The sequence below is a fragment of the Ailuropoda melanoleuca genome, chromosome 1 (genome assembly GCF_002007445.2).
Source record: "Ailuropoda melanoleuca isolate Jingjing chromosome 1, ASM200744v2, whole genome shotgun sequence".
Taxonomy (NCBI): domain Eukaryota; kingdom Metazoa; phylum Chordata; class Mammalia; order Carnivora; family Ursidae; genus Ailuropoda; species Ailuropoda melanoleuca.
This window is the reverse complement of record NC_048218.1, coordinates 48,318,290-48,343,988: the sequence shown is the minus strand read 5'-3', so window position 1 is coordinate 48,343,988 and position 25,699 is coordinate 48,318,290.

The window sequence follows — 25,699 nt, the reverse complement described above, 5'->3', positions numbered from 1 at the left end:
GTGTTCCCTCTCTCGCTGGCTGTCTCTATCTCTGTCGAATAAATAAATAAAATCTTTAAAAAAATAGTTAGGTTTAACTGTTTCTTAGGGTCTTCATTTCCTTATGTGAGCTTCTGTGTTATAGAAAATTCATGTAAAACAAATTTGCATCTTTTTCGCCTGACAATGTCTTTTGTCACTTTAATTTTCAGGCCTCGCCAGGGACTCTAAGAAGTTTGAGGAAGACATTTTCCTCCCCTACACTAGGAAAACTAAAACAACAGAAATTAAGAAAATACCACAATCACATGGACATTCTCTTTAGTATTTACAGATTTGATTCCTCATCATTTGTATGAAAAAATTTGAATGTGTCTATGCATGATGTGTGAGTTATGGTATATGGGCTTTCTGGACTTCATAATAACAATTTAAAAAGCTTGTCAGGTTGGGATGCCCTTTACCCAGCCAGCACTCTGTCAAAAGATTGTGATGTGCCTAGCAGAGAACCTTGAAGACAGATGCTCAGTAAGTATTTGCAGAAGTGTATTTTCTAAGACTTTAGATTATTGACTGTATTCTCCTTCAGTAATTCATTCATAAAGACCAAAGTTCCATTTAGAATAAAGTGAATTACTTAAGAGCAGAAAGCTATTGGATTTCTCAGGATTACCTTCATCAATCCTGACTTATAATGATCTTTTATTTCATCCACTATTCATATTTTTGTAAGATTGTCTCATTTTTCAAGCAAGTTCAGAATCAATATTAATTAATTGAACAATTAATTTACCAACCAAATTATTTAGGAACTAATGAAATGAATAAAATCTGGTTTTATCTTATTATGTAATTATTTCTGAACATACACTCTAAAGAATATATTGTATCAGTTCTGTTAGATTCCATTGTCTGAGTTTGAAACATTTGGAAACCATATGTAAGATTATAATTGGCCCAACCACTCACTCATGTTTGTTTGTTTTGTTGTGTTTTTTTAGATTCTTTTTTTTTTTAACAGAGCATTAGTGGTATATATGAAATGCAGAATATGACAAGATAATTATCAGGTAAAACTTTTATATCTAATAATGATAAGAACAGCTACATCATGATTGTATAAGACTATGTTTATAGTGATTATTTTCAAGCTTTTTGTTTATTAGTCCATCATTATTAATTAGTTTCAAACTAATGTCAATAATTAGTCTGTTTATTAGAGCAGATGATTCCAGATTGATTAGTCATTTTTGTCTGCCTATTTGTTAAAGAAAACATTTAACCTTGTTACTAGGCCTTCTGTCTAGAGCAACATTTTCTTATCTGTATCCATAAATAAATAAGATTTATTTAAAAAATTATCTTTTACAAGAGAAACATAAAGTAGAAGTACCAATTAATTAATGTGCCAATTCTTCTCACATTTATTAATATCTGATGAACATTCTGCCCTAATAGCTTATGGTATATATAGCATTTGGTTATAGAAATATTTATATTATGCTATACTGTATTATACTACCTAATACATATTAGGTTATGAAAACATTTGTTTATGTTTCTTTAAATTATAAAAAAGTTCCAGTGATTCTATGCAACCAAATAGTGATTAGATATAAAATATTTGAATAGAAGAGAGTAAACAAATCACTTCTGAGGTAATCACCCTCCTAATAAATTAACCACCATAGGAAGATCTACAAAAGAAGGAGAAACTACTTGAAAGTGGAACATCTAATAATCAGCGTGATGGGGACAAAAAATTACTAATATGTGAGTGTTTCTTAGCATTTAATGTTCTCCTCAACTCATTCTTAGGTATTTTGTGCCACTGAATAAGAACAATAAGGAAAAGAAATAACAAGGGGCATTTGCTTCAGAATAGGGTGGAAATTACTTAGGCAGTCCAGGGGAAGTGATATGGAATGAAAGAGATCCATATGAACTGGATAATGGGTCTCTTATAAGGCTGTTGAAGCCTGAGGGGAAACTTCCTCATGTAGAGAAAATTAAGAGTGGGTGAGATTTTGAGAAAAGTTTTTTTAAAGATACTTTTCATGCATTAAAATTGTTTTCACCCTGATTTCCTTGTCCTCAAGAAATGGTTTAAAGATTAAAATGAGTTTTAACTAAGTTTTCTTTGCTGATTTTTGCTTTTTTGAAACTACATTACTTAGGGACTCTGCTAGCTGAGTATCCACTTATAATTTGGTTACATGTGCTGATGTTTGTAATGGAAACTAGGCATTTCAGTTCGTTAAAATGACTAAATTCAGGGGAGAGAGATTGTAAATTAGCTTTCTTTGGAAGATTTTTTTTTTATATGAAGATGATTTCCTTAAAGTATTTTGTTTATCAGAAATAATGTTGGTAAGCGTCTCACTCTTGGTTTCCACTCAGGTCAAGATCTCAGGATCATGAGATCAGTCCCCACATTAGGCTTCACACTCAAGGGAAGAGTCTGCTTAAGATTCTCTCTCCCTTTCCCTCTGCCCCTGCCTCCCCATCTCAAAATAAATAAATTTAAAAAAAAGAATATTTGGGTAAAAATGTCTTTGATGGTCTCACAATAATTTTATGACAGAATGAGAATGTTAATCATACTCAAATGATTGCAATGGAAACAGGAATGTTAAAATTGAAATATTTCACATAAGTTCAAATATGTAGAAGCTGTTATGTATAAGAAGCTAAGAAATTATATCAATTTCCGTATTTTATCTCATCTGTATACCTTTCTACTCACTTATCTACCCATTGATTTATGTAAGTTTATAACAGAATTTTTCAAAGGTGCAGATAACTGGAAAAACACAAATACTCTGTAATGGAGGAATAATTAAATAATATATGATGCATTCCTAATAGAAAACAGCATGGAAGTTTTTAAAAAGTGAGTAAGACCTTTCTAAGATTTATCAGAGACATACCTATGATTTATTATTAAGTTAAAAGATCTTTTTAGTAGAGTGTTTAATATAATTTCTATATTTCAAGAAAGCACAGTGTATAAATGTTTATGTATTTCTTTTTTTAAGGGTAGACAATTATATACATGAAATACACCAAACTAATTAGTACTTTCAATTTGAGGGAGTTAAAATTTGAATATGTAAAAATATATTACCAATTTATTTTTTTATAAATTGCATAGTTTGATTTATTAAAATTAACATTCTTTTAAAAATTATTTTATAAAACTCAAGAAAATGGAGGGGAAATCAACATATTTTGGATGGCATAAGTATTTGTAGTTGCTATAAAAAAACAAATACTGCTTAATTATAAGGATTTTTAAGCTAAGTATGCTCTCTCCACATTTAAGTGGCTTACAGTATATTGTTACAGTATGTTATGTTACCTCCTTACAGCACCAAACAATATCTATTACTACTGTTAGAGATTAAAAGATAGATTCCTTTTTGACTATAGTATTTTAGTGTCATTATACTTTAGCCATGATCAAGTTTTATTATTTTCTCTTTCCATACACCAGACATTTTGTATAGCAACTTCCTATATTTTGAAAGTAGTAGTCTCTCCTACTAAGTATTGAAACTGTAGAATAAAAACCAATAGAGAAAATGAGGTATGATGACTAGAAGTTTACTTTGTAAGTAGAGTGACCTTGTAATTTATCGTCAGAAAGTGAAGAGGTAGAGGTATTTTTTCTTCTTTCTCTGCTGACAGTTATGAGCAGATATGTGGCCTTCCCGGGTGCAAAGGTTAACATTCTGAAATTCCCTGGTTTTCCCCCATTGTAGGGTTGCAGAGAAGTTTTAAAGTTATCTGTTGTTTCTTCCTGTCTTCTGACCCTGGGCAGCAGCAGTTCTGCATTTGTATGATAGCAAAATTGAAAACTAAGTTGGTCACATAGACTTTGTTTCCTAGGTTTTAGAAGCAAATAATTTGCTATTTCTCTCTGAAATCAACCCCTAAGTGATCAAGACACAATTGGAAGCAAATATATTAGTTCTGTGCCTATTGTATTAATCCAGGTGGGAGAAACTGGTAATAGGGAAGTAGCACTGGAGGTCATATTTAAGAGAAAGTGAAGGTAGAGCCAATAGGACTTTTTTTTATTTTTAAATTTAAATTTTGTTAGTTAACAGACAGTGCAATATTGGTTTCTGCAGTAGGATTCAGTGATTCATCACTTGCAGACGACACCCAGTGCTCATCACAAGTGCCCTCCTTAATACCCATCCCCCATCTAACCCATCCCCCCACTCCCCTCCCCTCTATCAACCCTCAGTTTGTTCTCTATAGTTAAGAGTTTATTATGGTTTGTTGCCCTCTCTCCTTTTTTTTTTTTATTTTTCCCTTCCCGTAAGTTCATCTGCTTTCTTAAATTTCACATATGAATGAGATCATATGGTGTTTGTCTTTCTCTGACTTATTTCACATAGCGTAATACACTCTACCTACATCCACGTCCTTGCAAATGGGAAGATTTAATTTTTTTAATGGCTGAGTAATATTCCATTGTGTGTGTATGTGAGTGTATGTATGTATGTGTATGTATATGTGTGTGTGTATGTGTGTGTGTGTATATATATATATCACAACTTTATTCATCAGTTGATGGACACTGGAGCTCTCTCCATAGTTTGGCTAATGTTGATAATACCGCTATGAACATCGAGGTACATGTGTCCCTTTGAATCAGTACTTTTGTATCCTTTGGATAAATACCTAGTAGTGCAATTGCTGAGTCATAGGGTAGTTCTATTTTAACTTTTTGAGGAACCTCCAAACTGTTCTCCAGAGTGGCTGCACCAGTTTGCATTCCCAACAGTGCAAAAGGGTTCCACTTTCTCCACATTTTCACCAACACCTGCCAATAGGACTTTCTGATTAATTAAATGTAGGGTTGGAGAAAAGAAGCCAAGGATAACTCTACGATCCCATGGAATGCTAACAGATGCTATAAAGAACAGAAGAGAACATCAGAAGATACTGGTAAGGATTAACCAGTGATATAGTAGGATAATCAATAGTGGTATTCTGGATGCAATGTGAAGAAAGTGCATCAAAGAAGATAATCATCAACTGAATCAAATATCATCTTTAAGTCAGTAAAGATGAAGACTAATCATAAATGTGAAGAATAATATAGTTGGATTTAAAAACATGGAAGCGTAGATATACTTGACAAGAAGTTTTAGCAAATTGATGAGGACTAAACATGGAAAAGGAGTAAGGTAACTTACTTCTAGATTCAATTGTATGAAAGTTGCAAAGTAAAATAAAATAAAATAAAATATAAAATAAAAAATACAAAACTACCAGAATTTGAGAGAGCTGCAGGGAGCACAGGTGTCTTCAAAGAAGGGCAAATTTCTGTTAGTGTGACAAAGTTATGGGTATAATCAGAAAGCAGCTTGAGGATGAATATCAGAAAGCAAAAAGGAAGCATTTCAGGAGTTGAGAAGGGGTGACGTAGGAGACAGAAGAGGTATTTGCAGACTGATACAGAGATTAGGTATAGGGAATAAAGGATGACCTAAGAGTTTGGGCTGTCTTCTGTTGTCTGATATAAAAAGGATAAAAGACATAATGATCTCCTGAAAATGGGGTCATCTAAATATACATATTTTAATATTTAATATTTTCATTATTATATATAATATTAATATGGCTATATAATATACAATGTATATTTTAATTTAATATTACATATACATTCATATATACACACACACATATATATATATCCACCTGTTCCTTATTCCCTATTCTCATCACAGCTAGATTTTGATTATTCCCTTTTCATAAATGCTAGTCCCACAAACCAATCATTTTTCAAGTGCCCTGTACCTTTCCCAGAAGAGGGAAAGCATGTTACTTTCTCTCTGAGTGATTGCTTCTGTTATAGCACTTTCTAACTGGTGCAGATCCAAAGCTGAGGGAAATGGCTGTTTGTATTGTTCTCCTTTTGTGAGCCAAGTGGAAAATAGCAGTGTTTTTAAATACCTGTTTTGAGATTTCTCTAGTTACAGAAAATAGTTGAGCATGATACAGATGAGCAGTGAGAACAAACTGAACCCTTAAAGAATAATATAATGATACTCAACTGTGAAGCAAAATTAAAACAAACAAAAAATTGCTTGGATTTTGTAGGAGCAGGTACACTGAATGTCAGATAAAACATTTCCTAAACTGCTGCATTTGCCTAGAACTCAGGATGCCATCTGTAACTTGGAGTGTGATTTTCTCTTTCTTGGGGGGCACATTGATTAGAATAAACACATCTCTGTAAACTTGCTGTGGCCGCATTAACCAGGATTTTCATAAAACTGAATTAAGGCGGAGTGTGGAGGAAAGGACAGTTTTAACTAGCTATTAATTGCCAGTGGATACGTGTGCGACTTCTTTGTAAACCGAATAGCCCTCAAATAGGTAGTAGTATTTGACAATACATGTCTAATGAATATAATAAAAGTACAATTCAAAAGGTGGTTTAATTTACAGACATTTTTACCAATATATTTTCCTACTAAAACACATCTGAGAATCGATATTTTCTTGTTAAAATTAATTTTTTAAAAAGCTTTTATTAAGCTGTTGAGGGGAATCAACTTCTGTGTGATAATATAGTGACAATGACTTTTTTAAAAGAGAATCCTTGGACTTTGATAGAGGGTGCATCACTGATGAGACATGTAGCACCATAGATATGAACTTATCCTCTATTGCCTCATTTCACCTATGATTAATTCAACTTGCAGAATCTCCTTAATTTATCAAAATATGCAGTAAAGAAAAATTTTATCAAATTGCACTGTAGTGAATAAATGCAACCACCCACGCCAGTCTTCAGTTCACACAGAACAGGCTGCTGCTGTTCAAAGCTGTGATTTAATCAGCTGTTTTCAATCCTGGCTGTGCTTCATGAACACAGATTCCCAGGCCCTACCCCTTTATGCCAAACTAGCATTCCTGGAGGAGTCTCACGGTCAGTGTTTTATAAGTCCCTCTAAATGATAAAACCCTAATGCACGCTGGAGTTGGAAAACACTGGTGTGATACAAAGTTCTTCTTGCTTAACACAATGACACGCATGAGATGTCTTTCTTTCAGTTAAGGTATTAGCCAGTAACCAAAATTAATATGATTAACAATTTTGAAAGACTGATACCTCAGCTTGAATTAGTTTATCGATCCTTATTATCTAACAGTTTCTTTGGGGTGGCAAGTTGGTTTACAAGTAGAGTGAAGAGGAGATAACAAACGTAATTATGAAAACAGGAAGGCAGAGTAGGCAAATCTTGCATTTTCACTATTGTGTGTGACACAGCTCATGCTAAAGAAGGGGGCTAAGCTCCACCTAACATTGACTTGCAGCAGTGCTTTGTTGACGTCATTATAAATACATTTTCCAGTGAGAATGGTGACCAAGACAACTAGGGCGCAGGAATGGCTTACAGTATGAAAGATTTTCTAAGCCATGTGCTAAAGCAGAATTCACTATTGCAAGTGATTTCTTAGTCTTGACCATGTTGTTATTCTCAAGCAGTCAAATATCACAAAGCACTGTGTGATGTACCCAGGTAATTGGGATCAAAGGCTGTTAGCTAATTTGTGAGAAAATCATGCCACATTTCTTTGCTGAGTTATTAAGTTGAGGCAACATACACAGCAGTCTGTGTGGAAAGACATCACCATGACATGAGCCTGAAAATCTGCCATCCAAATCTATCACTATTCATAAATTCTGAAATTCCACTTTTATTTTTATTGTCATTGCACCAAACACTGTCCTCTCTTCTATATTAAATGGAAGCACTCTTAAGAGAACTAATGTATTTCTTTGCTAGCTCATTAGTGTGTGTGTGTGTATATCCTATCTATCTATCTATCTATCTATCTATCTATCTATCTATCTAATCTATCATCTCTCTATATGTTTCCATTGAGTACCAGATAGGAATAAAAAAATGAACACCAAAAAGAAAGAAAGAAGACTGCCATTTTTTATATTAATACTTTCTCTTTAATTGGTCTTTTTTTCTTAAACTGTAGTACTAATAACATGTATTTCTTCTGCCTTCTTAGAAGAAAAGTAGGTATTTGGTCACTGGCATTGTCTAGGGACCCAATATTCAGACTCCTCAGATACCCTTAATATATGGCATTCCTGTTCCCATCTCATTTACAATGATGATGTGTATTTTTAAGAAAAATTCTCTCAGAAAAGCTGATAAATTGCTTATCTTGTTGGAACAAAACTAGATTTTATATTTTGCTTTGTGCATTTGGATAACTTTGGTTGTATAATATTTGCGAAAGAAAAAATATAGTTTTCTTTAGAAAAAGGCAAAGTAAACTTAATTATTAAGTTGACACTGTCTGTAGGATTTTAAAATTAAACACAATACCCTGAAACTTGCTTAATATGCCTTGCACTGGAAGTTGACCTAAATTTGTAAAATCATAGATATGGAGAGAAGAGCAAAAAAGCAGAGAGTTAAGCCCAGAGGCATATATTTTTCTTTGAGCTAACAGATTGTTTTCAGAAAACATGGCACAACTTGCCAGGATTCTTGCTCTGCCTTCTGTGCCATTCCATGCAGGGTCGGTGGATAATAAAGTTTCTCCCAAACATTATCTAATCATGAGTAAGGCTTCTAGCTTTACTGTAAGCTCTGTACTGGATGATATAATATGACTAGTATTGGCTCACCTTCCCTCGACTGGTAAAACATGAGATGGGAAGAAGTGTTGCTCTGTGAATTTGTCTTGGCTGCAAAAGACATTTCTCTCTTGAGTCATACTTCTGCTGGTCCTTTGCACACATATAACTGGGGACAAAAATAAATCATTAATAGTTTAAGTTGATCAAAATTCATATTTTGCACACACGTTTCTCAAGTTAGTCCCAAAAAATCAATTTTCAGAGATATAAAATACCCTAAATAATACAGCAGCTAGTTTTCAAGATGCATGGTTCAATATGATAGCTTTTCTTTTTTTTTTTAATTTCATTAATTCTAAAACTGTTGGTACAAAATTTCAAGTTGAGAGTAAAGATGAAAACAAGAGAATAGTGGTTTGAGTTATTATTATTTTCAGAATATCTGAAGGACATAAGAGTATGATTCTGATTTGAGCAGATTTCGGTATAGGTTTTTACTGTTTCTTGAGGCAAGTTTCTTATCTTTAGGCCGTAGATAATGTATTATAACTCTATCACAGCCCAAAATCTAAAATTATGTCTATTTTTTTCTATACACAAACTAGCAATCAGTTCCATACCTTCAATGAATGAGGTTGTAGGAGAATGACATTAAACTGAACTGTTTTCTAGCTTAATCTTATGCAACATGACCTATTTGTACTCTCCTCAATATCCCATATATTCTCTTTGGTTTGAGAAATTACCTATTTTAAAAAAAAAGAAAAAAATAAGAGTTTATAGTAAAAATAAGCTTAAATAGTAAAATAAAAACTAAATGAATTTATTTATTCTTATAGTAAATATAAAATATATAATTTATCATATATAATAATGCAATTATGGCATAATGATAACTCTTTGAAAGTCATTGATAAATATTACCAGTGAAAGATTTTTCTATCACATTAATAGGTTTTATACAATGTGATCAACGGGCTTCTTTACAATTTGAACATAATGCATGTAGAAGTGAAATTATTATTTGTGGTGCTCTGTTTTATTCAGCTTCAGCCACCATAACAAAATATCATGAACAGGTGACTTGGGAGATATTTATTTAATTTACTTTTTTATTATATTCAGTTAGCCACCATATAGTACATCATTAGTTTTTGATATAGATTTTTAATGATTCATTAGTTATGTATGTACCCAGTGCTCATCACAACACGTGCCCTCCTTAATAACCATCACCTGGCTACCCCATCCCGCCACCCCCCTCCCCTCTGAAACCCTCAGTTTGTTTCCCTGGGTCCATAGTCTCTCATGGTTTGTCTCCCTCTCTGATTTCCCCCTCTTCAGTTTTCCCTCCCTTCCCCTGTAGTCTTCCATGCTATTCCTTATGTTCCACATATGGGTGAAACCATATGATAATTGTCTTTCTCTACTTGACTATTTCACTTAGCATAATCCCCTTCAGTTCCATACATGTTGGTGCAAATGGTGGGTATTCATCCTTTCTGATGGCTGAGTAATATTCCTTTATATATATGTACCACATATTCTTTATCCACTCATCTGTTGAAGGACATCTCGGCTCCTTCTATGATTTGGCTTTTGTGGACATTCCTTCTATGAACATTGGGGTGCATATGCCCCTTCTTTTCACTACATCTGTATCTTTGGGGTAAATACCCAGTAGTGCAATTGCTGGGTTGTAGGGTAGCTCTATTTTTAACTTTTTGAGGAAACTCCATACTTTTCCCCAAAGTGGCTGTATCAGCTTGCATTCCCACCAAAGGTGTAAGAGGGTCCCCCTTTCTCCACATCCTTGCCAACATTTGTTGTTTCCTGCCTTGTTAGTTTTTGCCATTTTAACCTGTGTAAGGTGGTATCTCATCGTGGTTTTGATTTGAATTTCCCTGATGGCTAGTGATTTTAAACATTTTTTCATGTGTCTGTTAGCCATTTGAATGTCTTCCTTTGAGAACTGTCTGTTCATGTCTTCTGCCCATTTCTTGACTGAATTATTTCTATTTTGGGTGTTGAGTTTGATAAATTCTTTATAGATTTTGGATATCAGCCTTTTATCCAAAAAGTCATTTGCAAATATCTTCTCCCATTCTGTGGGTTGCCTCTTAGTTTTGTTAACTGTTTCCTTTGCTGTGCAGAAACTTTTTATCTTGATGAAATCCCAAAAGTTCATTTTTGCTTTTGTTTCCTTTGCCTTTTGAGACAGGTATTGAAAGAAGTTGCTGTGACTGATGTCAAAGAGGTTACTGCTTATGTTCTCTAGAATTTTGATGGAATCTTGTCTCACATTGAGGTCTTTCATCCATTTTGAGTTTATCTTTGTGTATGGTGTAAGAGAATGGTCCAGTTTCATTCTTCTGTATGTAGTTGTCCAATTTTCCCAGTACCATTTATTGAAGAGACTGCCTTTTTTCCATTGTATATTTTTTCCTGATTTGTCAAAGATTAGTTGACCATAGAATTGAGGGTCCATTTCTGGAGTCTCTGTTCTATTCCATTGGTCTATATGTCTGCTTTTGTGCCAATACCATGCTGTCTTGGTGATCACAGCTTTGTAATATAGCATGAAGTCAGGCAGCGTGATGCCCCCAGCTTTGTTTTTCTACTTTAATATTCCCTTGGCGATTCAGGGTCTTTTCTGGTTCCATACAAATTTTAGGATTTTTCACTCCAGCTCTTTGAAAAATGCCAATGATATTTTAGTAGGGATGGCATTGAAAGTGTAGATTGCTCTGGGCAGCATAGACATTTTAACAATGTTTATTTTTCTGATCCATGAGTGTGGAATATTTTTTCCATCTTTTTGTGTCTTCCTTAATTTCTTTTATAAGTGTTCTGTAGTTTCCGGAGTATAGATCCTTTACCTCTTTGGTTAGGGTTATTCCTAGGTATCTTACGGTTTTTGGTGCTATTATAAATGGAATTGATTCCTTAATTTCTCTTTCTTTCTTTCTTTTTTTTTTTAAGATTTTATTTATTTATTCGACAGAGAGAGAGACAGCCAACAAGAGAGGGAACACAAGCAGGGGGAGTGGGAGAGGAAGAAGCAGGCTCATAGCGGAGGAGCCTGATGTGGGTCGATCCCATAACGCCGGGATCACGCCCTGAGCCGAAGGCAGACGCTCAACCGCTGTGCCACCCAGGCGCCCCCTGAATTTCTCTTTCTACAGTTACATTGTTAGAAAAGCAACTGATTTCTGTGCATTGATTTTGTATCCTGCCACATTGCTGAATTGCTGTATGAGTTCTAGTAATACTCAGCATGGAGTATTTTGGGTTTTCAACATAAAGTATCATGTCATCTGTGAAGAGAGAGGGTTTTACTTCTTCTTTGCCAATTTGAATGTCATTTATTTATTTATTTATTTATTCATTCATTTATTTTTCTGGTTGCTGATGCTAGGACTTCTAATACTGTGTTGAACAATAATGGTGAGAGTGGGCATCCCTGTCATGTTCCTGACCTTAAGGGAAAAGCTCTCACCTTTTCCCAATTGAGAATGATATTCATTTAGGATTTTCATAGATGTTTTTTATGATATTGAGTATGTTCCTTCTCTCCCTACACTCTGAAGAGTTTTAATCAGGAAAGCATGCTGTATTTTGTCAAATGCTTTCTCTGCATCAGTTGAGGGGATCATAAGGTTCTTGTTTTTTTCTTTTATTGTATTCTATCACATTGATTTGCAGATGTTGAACCAGCCTTGCATCCCAGGAATAAATCCTACCTGGTCGTGATGGATAATCCTTTTAATGCACTGTTGGATCCTATTGGCTACTATCTTGCTGAGTATTTTGGCATCCATGTTCATCAGGGATTTTGGTCTGTAATTCTCCTTTTTGATGGGGTCTTTGCCTGGTTTTGGGATCAGAGTAATAATGCTGGCCTCATAGAACAAGTTTGGAAGTTTTCCTTCTGTTTCTATTTTTTTTTTAAACAACTTCAGTAGAATAGGTATTATTTCTTCTTTAAATATTTGGTAGAATTCCCCTGGGAAGCCATCTGTCCCTAGACTCTTGTTTTTTGGGAGGTTTTGATTACTGCTTCAATCTCTTCCTGTTGGAGCCTTGGCAGTTTATAAGTTTCCAGGAAGTTGTCTGTTTGTCCCAGGTTGCTTAATTTGTTGGCATATAGTTGCTGGTAATAATTTCTAGTAATTGTTTCTATTTCCTTGGTGTTAGTCATGATCTCTCCCCTTTCATTCATGATTTTATTATATGGGTCCTTTCTCTTTTCTTTTGGATAAGTCTGGCCAGAGGTTTATTGATCTTATTAATTCTTTTAAAAAGCCAGTTTCTACTTTTGTTGATCTGTTCTACTATTTTTCTGGTTTCTATTTCATTGATCTCTGCCCTAATCTTCATTACTTCTCTTTTCCTGCTTGGTTTAGGTTTTATTTGCTGTTCTTTCTCCAGCTTCTTTAGGTGTAAGGGTAGCTTGTGCGATATTTCTACTTTTTTGAGAGAGGCTTGAATGGTTGTATATTTCCCCATTAGGACCCCCCTTTGCAGTACCCCATAGGTTTTGGACTGATGTGTTTTCATTTTCATTGGTTTCCATGAATTGTTTAAGTTTTTCTTTAATTTCCTGGTTAACCCAATCATTCTTTAGCAGGATATTCTTTGACCTCCAAGTGTTTGAATCCCTTCCAAATTTTTCTTGTGAGTGAGTTCCAGTTTTAAGGCATTGTGGTCTGATAACTTGCAGGGGATAATCTCAATCTTTTGGTATCTGTTGAGACTTGATTTGTGACCTGGTATGTGGTCTAATCTGGAGAAAGTTCCATGTGCACTCAAGAATGAGTATTCTGTTGTTTTAGGGTGGAATGTTCTGTATATATCTATGAAATCCATCTGGTCCAACGTATCATTCAAAGTTCTTGTTTCTTTGTTGATCTCTGCTTAAATGATCTGTCCATTACTGAGAGTGGAGTTTTGAGGTCTCCTACTATTAATGTACTATCATCAATATGATTATTTTGGTAAACAGCTGGCTTATATAGTTGGCTGCTCCCATGTTGGGGGCAGAGATATATACAATTATTAGATTTTCTTGTTGGATAGACCCTTTAGTATGATAGAGTGTCCCTCTATATTTCTTACTACAGTCTTTGGTTTAAAATCTAATTTGTCTGACATGAGAATTGCTACCGCAGCTTTCTTTTGTCTTCTGTTGGCATGATAAATGGTGCTCCGTCCCCTCACTTTGAATGTGGAGGTGTCTTTAGGCTCAAAATGAATCTCTTGTAGACATGATATGGATGGGTCCTGTCTTTTTATCCAATCTGCAACCCTGTGTCATTACATGGGTGCATTTAGGCCATTCACATCTAGGGTAACTATTGATAGATATGAATTTAGTGCCATCATATTGCATGTAAAGTCCCTGTTTCTATAGATTGTCTCTGTAAATTTCTGGTCTGTAGTACTCTTGGGGTCTTTCTCCTTTTATAGAACCTCCCCTTAATATTTCTTGCAAGGCTGGCTTAGTGGTCACATATTATTTCAGTTTCTGCTGGTCCTGGAAGCTCTTTGTCTCTCTGTTCATTCTGAATGACAGCCTTGTTGCATAAAGTATTCTTGGCTGCATGCTCTTCTCATTTAGTACCCTGAATATGTCTTGCCAGCCCTTTCTGGCTTGCCATGTCTCTGTGGACAGGTCTGACATTATTTGATGTTCCTCCCTCCATACTTAAATCTCTTCCCCCTAGTTGCTCTCAGGATAGCTTCCTTGGCTCTAAGATTTGCAAGTTTTACTATTATATGCCAGGGTGTTGGTGTATTTTTATTAATCTTGGGAGTGGTCCTCTTTGCCTCTTAGACATGAATGCTTGTTTCCTTCCCTAGATTAGGGAAGTTCTTAGCTATGATTTGCTCAAATATACCTTCTAGTCCTCTCTCCACCCCCTCAGGGATCCCAATAATTCTGACATTGTAACCTTTCATGGCGTCATTGATCTCTCTCAATCTGATCTCATGGGCTTCTAGCTGATTATCCCTGTGATCCTTGGCTTCCTTCCTTTTTATCAGCTTATCTTCTAGATCACTAATTTGTTCTGCCTGATTTTCCCTGGTTGTTAGGGTATCCAGTTTAGACTGCATCTCATTCATAGCATTTTTAAGTTTGGCCTAATTAGATCTCATTTCTGCCCTTACAGATTCTATATTGTCGCTAATCATTTTCTCAGGCCTAGCTATTGACTTCATAATTGCTATCGTGAAGTCTATCTCTGACATTTTGCTTATGTCCATATCCATTAGGTCTGTGGCAGAAGCCATTGTCTCTGGTTCTTTTCTTTGTTGGGAATTCCTCCTCCTAGTCATTCTATTAAGGGTTGGTTGAAGGAATGTACAGAGTCCAAAATATCAACCACAAGCCAAGGAAGATGCACCTTAGGAAAATCCGGTGTGGTTGGAAGCCACTGCTGAAAAAACAAAGCCAAAATGAAACACAAGAATAAAATTTATAATTTTTTTTCAAATTAAAAAAAATTAAAAATGGGGGTGATGGGAAGGGAGTTATAATCTCTCAGTGTGGACAAAGTATGGTGTTTCAGTTGTTCTGGGTATTTTGTTCAGTTTGTTAGAGTACACTACTTCCCCAAATTCCAGGGAAAGTAAAACTTGTATATATATATAAAGGTAATATTGAATAGGGAAAAAGGTCTACTTTGAAGCATATATCTATAAAAAATAGATGTGAAAAAGTACAAGTTAAAAAGCTACTATGAAATAAGTTGATATATTAAACATCTAGTTGAAATGAGAAAAAGGTAAAAAGAAAAAACAGAAGATCCATAAGAGAAAGAATAAAAAGAAAAAGAGAGTTGTATCTGGAAAATAAATAAGCTATGAGGCAATACCTGGGGCTTGATATACTATTTTCCCCTGGTATTGGGATTTTACAGTTTTATGGGGACTGTAGGGTTGTTGTCCTCTTGTTCTTCCAGCCTGTCTTCTGGGTGAGGGGCCTGCGGCCCTGTTTCTCAGGAAGTCCTGCTTGGGCAGAATTTCCCTGCCCCATGTTGGTGGGGTGAGGCGGTCTTGGCTCAGTGGAAACTCGTTTTGTGAGCTTTTGTTCTGTGGTGGCTTTTCATGCCTCTTCTGAGGGTCAGAGCAAAAGTGGCCACACCCGGACCCCTGTCCCAGTGCAGAGAAATCCCAGTTGGCTCTCTTCACTAAACCCTCCAGGTCAAACAGTCTCCGTTTCTGTGCTGAAAACTGCCACCTCCCACAGTGTATGCCCACAGTGACTCTCTCAGAGGTTGTCCCAGGGACCCCAGGCATGTCCTCGCCTTTTGTGCTTAGGGGATATTTATTTTTCTCACAGTACTTGAGGCTGAAAATCTTAAAAGAAGGATGAGTGGGGTTTGGCTTCTGATGAGAAGACAAATTATAATGCAACTGTCAAAAATCAAAGACAGAGAATCCTAAAAGCAGAAAGAGGAAAAACAAAAACAAGCAAAAAGATTTTAACCTACAAAAGAGCCCCTAGTAGGCTATCAGCAGATTTCTCAGGAGAAAGCTTTGAGGCCAGAAAAGAATGGGATGATGATATATTCAAAGTCCTGAATGAAACAATTGCCAGCCAAGAATACTCCATATGACAAAATTATCCTTCAGAAAAAAAGGAAAAAAAAAAAAACTTTCATAGACAAATGAAAACTGAAGGAAGCTGTCATGACTAGACCTGTCTTAGAAGAAATGCTGAAAGGAATTCTTCAAGCTCAAATGAAAAGACACTAATTAGTAACCTGAAAACATGTGAGTACAATGGTCAAGTTAAAGGTATATTCTGATTTTGGAAACTATTCTCTAATATGATTATGGGTTAATCTCTTCACTATACTATAGAGATCAAAATAATCAGAAAATAATATTAAAAAATTGATTGAGAGAGAGAGAGCACGCATGTGCAAGTGCTAGGGCTGGGGGGTGGCAGAGAGAATCTCAGGCATTCTCCCCGCTGAGCTTGGTGCCTGACTGACGACTGGGGACTCAAAATCACAACCCTGAGATCATGACCTGAGCCAAATTCAAGAGTTGGCCACTTAACTAAGCCACCCAAGTGCCCCAAAAGAAAAGAGTATTAAAAATAACTATCCCTGCTATAAGTTGTCAATGAATACACAATATAAAAAAGAGGTAAATTGTGACATTAAAAACATAAAGGGAAAGAGAAAGCAGTAGTTTCTATATAGGATTGAAGTTAAATTGCTATCAGCATAAAATAGACTGTTAAATCTGCAACATGTTTTATATAAACCTTCTGATAACCAAAAAGCAAAAACCTGTAGTAGATTCACAAATAATAAAGAGAAAGTAATCATAACCTACAAGCAAGGAAAAGCACTAACCCCCAAAGTTAGGCAACAAAAGAAGAAAAGAACACTGGAACTACAAGACAGTCAGAAAGCAATGAATAAGATGGCATTGGTAAGTCCTCAGATATCATAATTACTCTAAATGTGAATGGCTTGATTTCTGTAATCAAAAGGTATAAAATAGGTGGATGTATTAAAAAAAAATAAGACCCAACTATATGCTGTCTATAGGAGATGAATGGATAAAGAAGTTGTAATATATGTAGGCACACAAAATGAAATAGTAATCAGCCATGAGAAAGAAGGAAATCTTGCCATTTGTAAAAATATGGATGGACCTTAAGGACATTATGCTAAACAAGATAATTCTGTCAGAGAAAGGCAAATAGTGTATATCATTTATATGTGTTATCTAAGAAAGCTCCACTTATAGAAACAGTAGAATGGTGATTACTGGGGACTTGGGGATGGGAGAATTGAGAAGTTGATCAATGGGTACAAACTCTCAGAAGATTAATAAGTTCTGGGAATCTAATGCACAGCATTGTGATTATAGTTAACAGTATTGTATTACAAAGTTGCTGAGACTAGACCTTAAATATCCTCACCACAAGAAAAGAAATAATTAAGTGACATGATGGAGCTTTTAGCTAAAGCTACAATGGTAATCATATTGCAATATGTAAGTTATCAAATCAACACATTGTATACTTTAAACTTATTCGATGTTATATGTCAGTTATGTCCCAATTTATAATAAAATGAAATAATAAAGTTAATGAGGTATGTGCATGAATCCAAAATCTGTTTTAGTACTAGATATGACGTTAGTATTTAACAAAGATATTTAGGAAATCTTGTCACATTTGTGTTTCTGAGCAACCATTCTCATTTTTGGCTTGCATTGTTCTTACACACGTATAGCAAAATTTTTAAAAATGTGTGCTTTTTAAGCATCTGTATTCTTCAAAATCCTATTTTATTTTTGATTTACATGTTATGTCCTTAAATCGTACAGTCTTCTTGATGATAGAGAATCTGTGTTATAAGGATTTTCCATCATGCAACTCAGTGAAATAAATAATGCTTAATTATACTCATTGAATTACATTAAATTAAACTGAAATGAGATCAATGCAATTTGCCATTTGCCAAAGAAAGCTGTTTAACCTTTATTAAATGTTGCTGTTTTTGCACAGGTAGTGATATTGTTCAGGATTTTTTAAATACAAAATACCACATCCATCTTAAAAGAAGTTTTTAAATGTCATTTTTAAATTATTAAAAGGAAATAGACCCAATTTTGCCAAATATTTTATACTAGCAGGAGATTTGACCAATATAGACTAAGGTCTCAGCTCTTACCAAGATTTTCATGCCTCTACTTTAATGTATTTGTAAATATAGGTAAATTTAAAATAATGCAAATCATGTGAAGACCATCAATTCAGTCTCAAGACATTTTTATGAACAATGTTGATTATTTTTGTTGCAGTAGTTCTTTTTATTTCAGTCGGAATTTAATAGTAGTCATGATAATGAGCTCATCAGGGTTCCTTGGTAGTTTGTAAGTTGGGAACTACCTGTGTTTCCAACCGTGAGAACTTTTTAAATATATTTTGAATAGTGTTTGGGACAACTGAGAGAAAAACAAAAAACTGTTTGTCAACTAGAGGATAAAAGGCTAAGGAAGCTGGCTAAATCCTTTCTTCAGAGCAATTTTGAATGAAGCACTGAAATACAAACAGAAGAACTCAGTTCATTTTCCATTCAGAAAAAGCTTTTGCCTAGGGTTAATTTGATGTAACGTTCAGGCAAAGATTGAAGACGTTCTTGAGTGTAGAAGAGATGGACAAGCACACAAAATTCTAAAACCAACTAGAAGCAAGTTGTGTTTTATTTTTGTTTTTGTTTTACTCCCAAACTCATGTAGTGAAGCCAGAAAATCATCCTAAGAATCTTGTTTCTATAGGTCAAAGTTCATATGTCAAGAAATTGGGCAAATAAATAGTATGTGCTGTGTTAAAAGAGAAAAGCAAAATATAAGACAGTTTTCAACATCAAATAATAATGAGTAGAAGTCATATATAACTAAGAATATAAATGAAAATGAAATACACTATTGAAATATATAGAATAGGCATTTCTTAAAAAGAAATTAAAGGTAAAAACATTGATATGTGTAAGGTTAGGATACACATTGAACAAACATCATTTCACCTTTAAAATATTAGATTCAAATTCCTAGTGATCAGGTGACCTCTATCAAAAACGTGGAATGTGTTAACTATTTTTCTGGCTTCCTCAAAAATGTTTTATCAGAGGAAATCTCAGAAAACCTAAGCGCTCATAGATAAATTGCACACAGTTTAGATGATGTGCTGGATTGAATTTGACCTAAATGTAACAAAATTTAAGCTTCAAGATCTTTTACTTGTACTGACCCTTCCAAGGCCCTGTACCTAATTTTGTGCTTATAATTTTATATTCTTGCAGAGGGTTCCATGATTTTAATAGGCTTCAAGTCTCACAAATCTTAGATCACCTACAGAAATATAGCCTAGATGCAGGTAACGTGCAGAAATAACAAAAACATTGTTATCATTATTGTCAAATATTCATGCTTGTATTTCTTAGTATTAAACCTGTTTCTACGTTAGTAAGGCATTTCGAATCACTCATTTTCAAGGTGTTTTGCAATATCCTTTCAGTATCTGTGTACGAAAGAGAATGAATTGTTATAATTGCTTTTAATCAGACTGACAAATGCTCATCAGGATTGTTCACAAACAGGTGAATTGCAGCACTATTTGTATTTCTAATGTTGAGTATCTATAGTATTTCTGCAATAAGCCATTATTTTAAGAGAATATTTCTCACTTGGAGGAAAGCATGATAATCTTTCAATAGGCAGAATGTTGACTTCAAAGAAGTAAGTTAAATTTAACTTTTGATGCTAAACTATAGTTTTAGAAATGTTGAGGAAATAGCAAATGACAGTTTTACCACCCAAATGCCAAAATATATGTGCATGTGTTTGTGTGTGTGTGTGTGTGTGTATGTGTGTGCAGAGAGAAGGTGGGAAGAGGAGCGTGAAAGAGAAGGAAGAATGATAGAAGGGTAGAGACCAAGGCAAGAGGGAAAAAGGCAGATCACAGAGAGTATAGATGGCAGTTCTCAGCTGCAGGGCTAAGCTGGTGTTACTATTATCTTAGGGACTTCAGAGGAAAGCATAGTCCTCTCTGTCCCAATATATGAGCCTTGAGGTCTTTGGCTCCCCTGTCTCCTTGCTAAATAGGATCTCCCTAGAAATTTGAGAATCATAGTCCCCTGGGTCTCAAGGAAAGTCCAGGCAGTTAAGTCTTTCCCCATTTTAGCAGTTGTTTTAGTTCATTTGGGCCATATAACAAAAATACCAGACTGGGTGGCTTAAACAACAAACAGTTATTTCTTACAGTTCTGGAGGCTGGAAAGTCCAAGATCAAGGCTCCAGCAGCTGTGGTCCACTTCCTGATTCATAGACAGCTATCTTCTGCTCTGTCCTCATGACATGTGTCACATTGCAGCAGAAGGTATACGGGAGCTCTCTGTGGTCTCAGGGGTCTACCCTCATCACCAAATGATTTTCCTAAGGACACCTTACAGATACCACCACACTAGGGATTAAGTTTACTGAGTGTTATACACAAACAATGAATCATGGAACACTACATCAAAAGCTAATGATGTACTATATGGTGACTAACATAGCATAATAAAAAAATAAATTAAAAAAGAAGTTTCAACATAATGAATTTTGGGAGGACACGAATAGGCTATAGCAGAGCAGTCAACTTTTATTCTCACTAGATTCTATCCAGAGACTATTTATTGTTCTGGATATAGAAATGAAGAAATCTGTCTTAGAAAGACAAGTATTTTCTTGCATCTCCAAGAGGGCCAGTTGCTTATATTCTTAAGAATAAAAAATAATAATAATAATAATAATAATTTTGCATCCTCCTACATGCATTCTCATTACTGCTGTTAGTATTTTACTGTATTTGTAAGTAACATCCTCAGTATAAATTCTGTAGTGAAGGAGGGAAAATGTTAATATTTGTGTTATTTCATATACGAGATATGTATGGACTTATTTTTTCCATTGACATCATATGGAACTTCTGTTATTTTACAACATGCCTGTGACCTATGTATTCCACCTTACTTTCTATTGCTTTATCTGCTATTTACTATACATGTTAAATATTTATGCCAAATTTGAACTAAATCTGAGGTTCCTAGAGGTATTAGGTATTCCTACATATATAACATTTATATAATCTACCTATGTAAACATCAGTTATCTTTAAAAGACTACCTCAAATATATTTGTCCCTCAGATGCTCTTTCCTGAACCCCAAAGAAAAGAAGCTCTTCTATGCTTAATCCCCCTACTGCTTTATATCACTCCTTATATAACTATTTTACTATATCTCTCATTATAGACATGTGTTTCCTAGTTTCACTATGACTGATTGTAAATGGACAAAGAGCAGAGGCTGAGTCTTATTTATCTTTCCACTTCAACCTGTGTCCTCACCATTCCACTTCTGTCTGAAAATATGCAGGGGTGATATTTAACAGATAGAGGACTGACTACATGTTTGGTGATGCATTTTATCATTTGTTCTATTAGGCATTTAATCTATCATTTAATCATTTAATCTTTTATTCTTTTTAATGTAAACAGCCCTATGCCATAAGTATTAAAAGTATTTAGTTTTATAGAGAAGAAAACTAAAGGATACTCTAGCAAGGTTAAAAGATGTGCTCAAGTTCATAAACTAGAACATGAAAAGAGCAATAGTCATGAATATAGGTCCATTCACCCCAAAGACCCTGAAATTTCCATATGTTCTCCTATTAAGTATTATGAGGTTAAGAATTTATCTAAACACTCTGAGTCAGTTTCACATGTCAGTCTTCTTGGCATTAATAACATCTAAAGAGAAAGAGTAAGATAGTAATAAATTCAGATACTAATATGATTATGCTATGAATAACCTTTTAGGGGAAAAAGGTTAATATTTTATGAAATCTTATAACTTACATTTCCTTCAGAAAAGAACACATCAGTTTAAAATCTATTGCTTATATATATATTTTTCTTTTTTGGAGGGGAGGGATATAACATTAATATGGTGAAGTGTATAAAATACAAAATTAATTAATCTATAAGCATTTACTTTGAAGTATTTTACATATGTAGATGCTCATGTAATTACTATCTATCAAGATATGGAACACACCTACCACCCTTGAAATATTTGTTAGTGACCTTCCTTCATATCAAAGCTAATGCATCTTCTGTATCTTATGACCACATATTAATTTTATCCATTTTTTGAACTTCATACAAATGGAATTACACAGCATGCGCATTTTTTCTTTCTCTAAACGTATTATCTGTGGGTTTAACCAACGTGGCATGTGCCACATTTTTAATCACTCATTTGCATTTGGTTTACTTCCAGTTTTGGGCCATCGGGAATGAAGCTATTAAGAAATTTTTGTATGTATTTTTTTATTATTTTATTAGTTTTTTAAATTTTAATTCCAGTATAGTTAAAATACAGTGTTATATTAGTTTCAGGTGTACACTATAGTTATCACTCTATTACTCTCTACATTACTCAGTGCTTATCATGATAAGTGTGCTTTTTAATCCGCATCACCTATTTCACTCATCCCCATCACCCGCCTCCGCTCTGGTAATCATCAGTTTGTTCTCTATAGTTCTGAGTCTGTTACTTGATCTCTCTCTCTTCAGACTCTCTCTCTCTTTTGCTCATAGTTTTGTTTCTTAAATTCCACAATTGAGTGAAATTATATGGTATTATCAACACATGCACCCATTTTCCATGGATATATCTCTAAGAATGCAATTGTTGAATCTGAGAGCAGGTACATAGGCAACTTTAGTAAATTGATGTTTTAACGGAAAGTACAGCATGTTCATTGATGAGAAAGAAATGACCAGAACCATATACTAGAATTTTAGATTTGACCTTGGAGTTTTTAGCACCATAGAAATAATAGATTGAGTTCTTGAATTTTTAATTAGTACTTTTGATTTTAAATGTATTTATTGATTATTTAATCGACTTATGTTTTTTATTCTACACACTTTTGATATAAATATGAAGAAAATAGATAAGATTGGCACATAATAGTTTTGTCCTCTAAAAATTGTTTTTATTTTTATAAATCATGACATATAGGATAAATAATTTAGTAGTAGCATTAATATTTTTATGAAATTGCTGGATATATTTCCTTCATTGACTTGTCATCCTTTGCAGTCTTCCCACCTTTAAAATAAGACCCTGATTACTCCATTAAGAAGGTGTGTTGATTCTGCTTAGGTACAAAAGAAAAAAAACAGACTCATGCTGGTGAAGGATGTAGAGAGGGCTTTGGATGATTAAAAACAAAACAGGGGCGCCTGGGTGGCACAGCGGTTGGGCGTCTGCCTTCGGCTCAGGGCGTGATCCCGGCNAATTAAGAAGGTGTGTTGATTCTGCTTAGATACGAAAGAAAAAAAAAAGACTCATGCTGGTGAAGGATGTAGAGAGGGCTTTGGATGATTAAAAACAAAACAAACAAAACTATCTATATCCATCAGTAAACCAGACTTTCATCACTTTCCATTTCTGAGCTTTCGTCAGAAAAGTGGAAATTCCTGAGAGGATGGAAACTTCAGGTAGAGAGGAGAGCTAAAGCAGATGGGCATGTAGCCTTCTCCTTTTGGATTCTGGAAGAAACACAATCACCGTGTTTCATACANTAAAATCTTTAAAAAAAATAAATAAAAATAAAAAAATAAAAACAAAACAAACAAAACTATCTATATCCATCAGTAAACCAGACTTTCATCACTTTCCATTTCTGAGCTTTGGTCAGAAAAGTGGAAATTCCTGAGAGGATGGAAACTTCAGGTAGAGAGGAGAGCTAAAGCAGATGGGCATGTAGCCTTCTCCTTTTGGATTCTGGAAGAAACACAATCACCGTGTTTCATACAGAATGGAGTGTGTTCTGTAGGCACTTAGGTCTCTTCCTGATATGGGAATGATACCATAGTCATATGTAAAAGGTGACTGAGAATTGAAAATGTGTGCATCTGCCATAGTGTTGCTTTGGTGTGAAGTGAGGTGATTCTGTAACAGTAACTATAAGGTCAACTGCTGACGCCAGGGGTGGGATGAGGAATATGCCTCATGGGTTTCAGAGAATCTGCACTATTATAAAAGAGGTGGGCCTAATCAACCTTAACAGAGCTGGGTTGGAAGGGCAAGGGGAAGAACCAAGCCCTGAGTGTGCCAAGATAACAGAAACCACAGTCGTGGATACTTCAAAAGCCAGGATACAAATTAACAAAAAGAGATCAAGTGTCATAAGTCCATGTTTAAGAACCACCCGAGATAGAGAAGTATCATCTATGAGCCAGGTCCCTTAACCTATCACTATAGAATATTTACATTTTGCCTGATATCCAAAAGTCAATTTTTAAAAAATATTTTGAGGGGAAATTTGTGTGGGGGGGAGGTAAGAAAATGTAAAGATTCTCAGTACAGAGTTTGAGCCTTAAGTTGAATGTAAGTTCAAATGAAATGAACACAAAATGANATGAACCCAAAATGAAATTGTTAAATTGTCCAGCCATCTAAATATCACTAGTTTGCCATTTCATTTATTCTAAGGAAAATCTCATATTTCTCTTCCTACCCTCTTCTTTCTCTCCCTCCCCTTTTCCTTTCCTTTTCTTCTCCTCTCTTTTATTTATTTGGACTATTTTGTTTATCTAGTTTATTATGATGATTTAGATATTTTTTCATTTATTTATTACTTTTGGGATAAGTAACTGTACTTATGATTTTAAGCAAAATGTAAGTTGAGCCTTCTAGTATAATTATATGGTATAGTCAAAATGCCCATTGTGAGAATGATTTAGAGGGCAGTAAATGACAACATAAAATGTGTACATCTTTTAAATAGGCAAAGAATCTTTAAATAGATGGCATGTGGGTTAATTGACTAATTAGTTAAGTAATTGCAAAGCTTCAGTGGAGTCAAAAATTCTGTGTCAAATAATTCCTCCACATTAAGTTTATAAGGCCTGCCTATAAACTTACACTGTTTAAAATTTTTATAGTCCAGTACACATCTAAGGAGGGCTTATAATGTCTGTGATCTTTAACAAGCAATCAGAAACATAAAAGACATACATTGTTTTTTATTATTTTTTTCATACTCCTGAAAGGAAGTTCACCCCATGTCAGCAGCTGCTCTTTTAGCCTTTCTCTGTTGGCAAGTTCTCTTTCAGGATTTCAGTCAGAACAAAGACAATTTTGGGGCGCCTGGATGGCTCAGTAGATTACTTAATCTGGCTTTGGTCAGGTCATGATCTCAGGGTCCTGAGATCAAGCCCCATGTCCTGCTCTCCACTAGGCTGGGAGTGTGCTTGTTCCTCTGCCCCTCCCCCCCTGTTCTCTCTCTCTCTCTCAAATAAATAAAATCTTCAAAAAAAAAAAGAACAATTTCAACCCTCATAAGAGCCACTTACTCCTTTTCTCCCCAACATTTTATTATGAACAATATCAACTATACAGCAAAGTTGAAATAATGATATAATGATCACCCACATACCCACTACCTATGTATCAACATGCTTACTTTATCACACATCTGTCCTTCTCTCTAC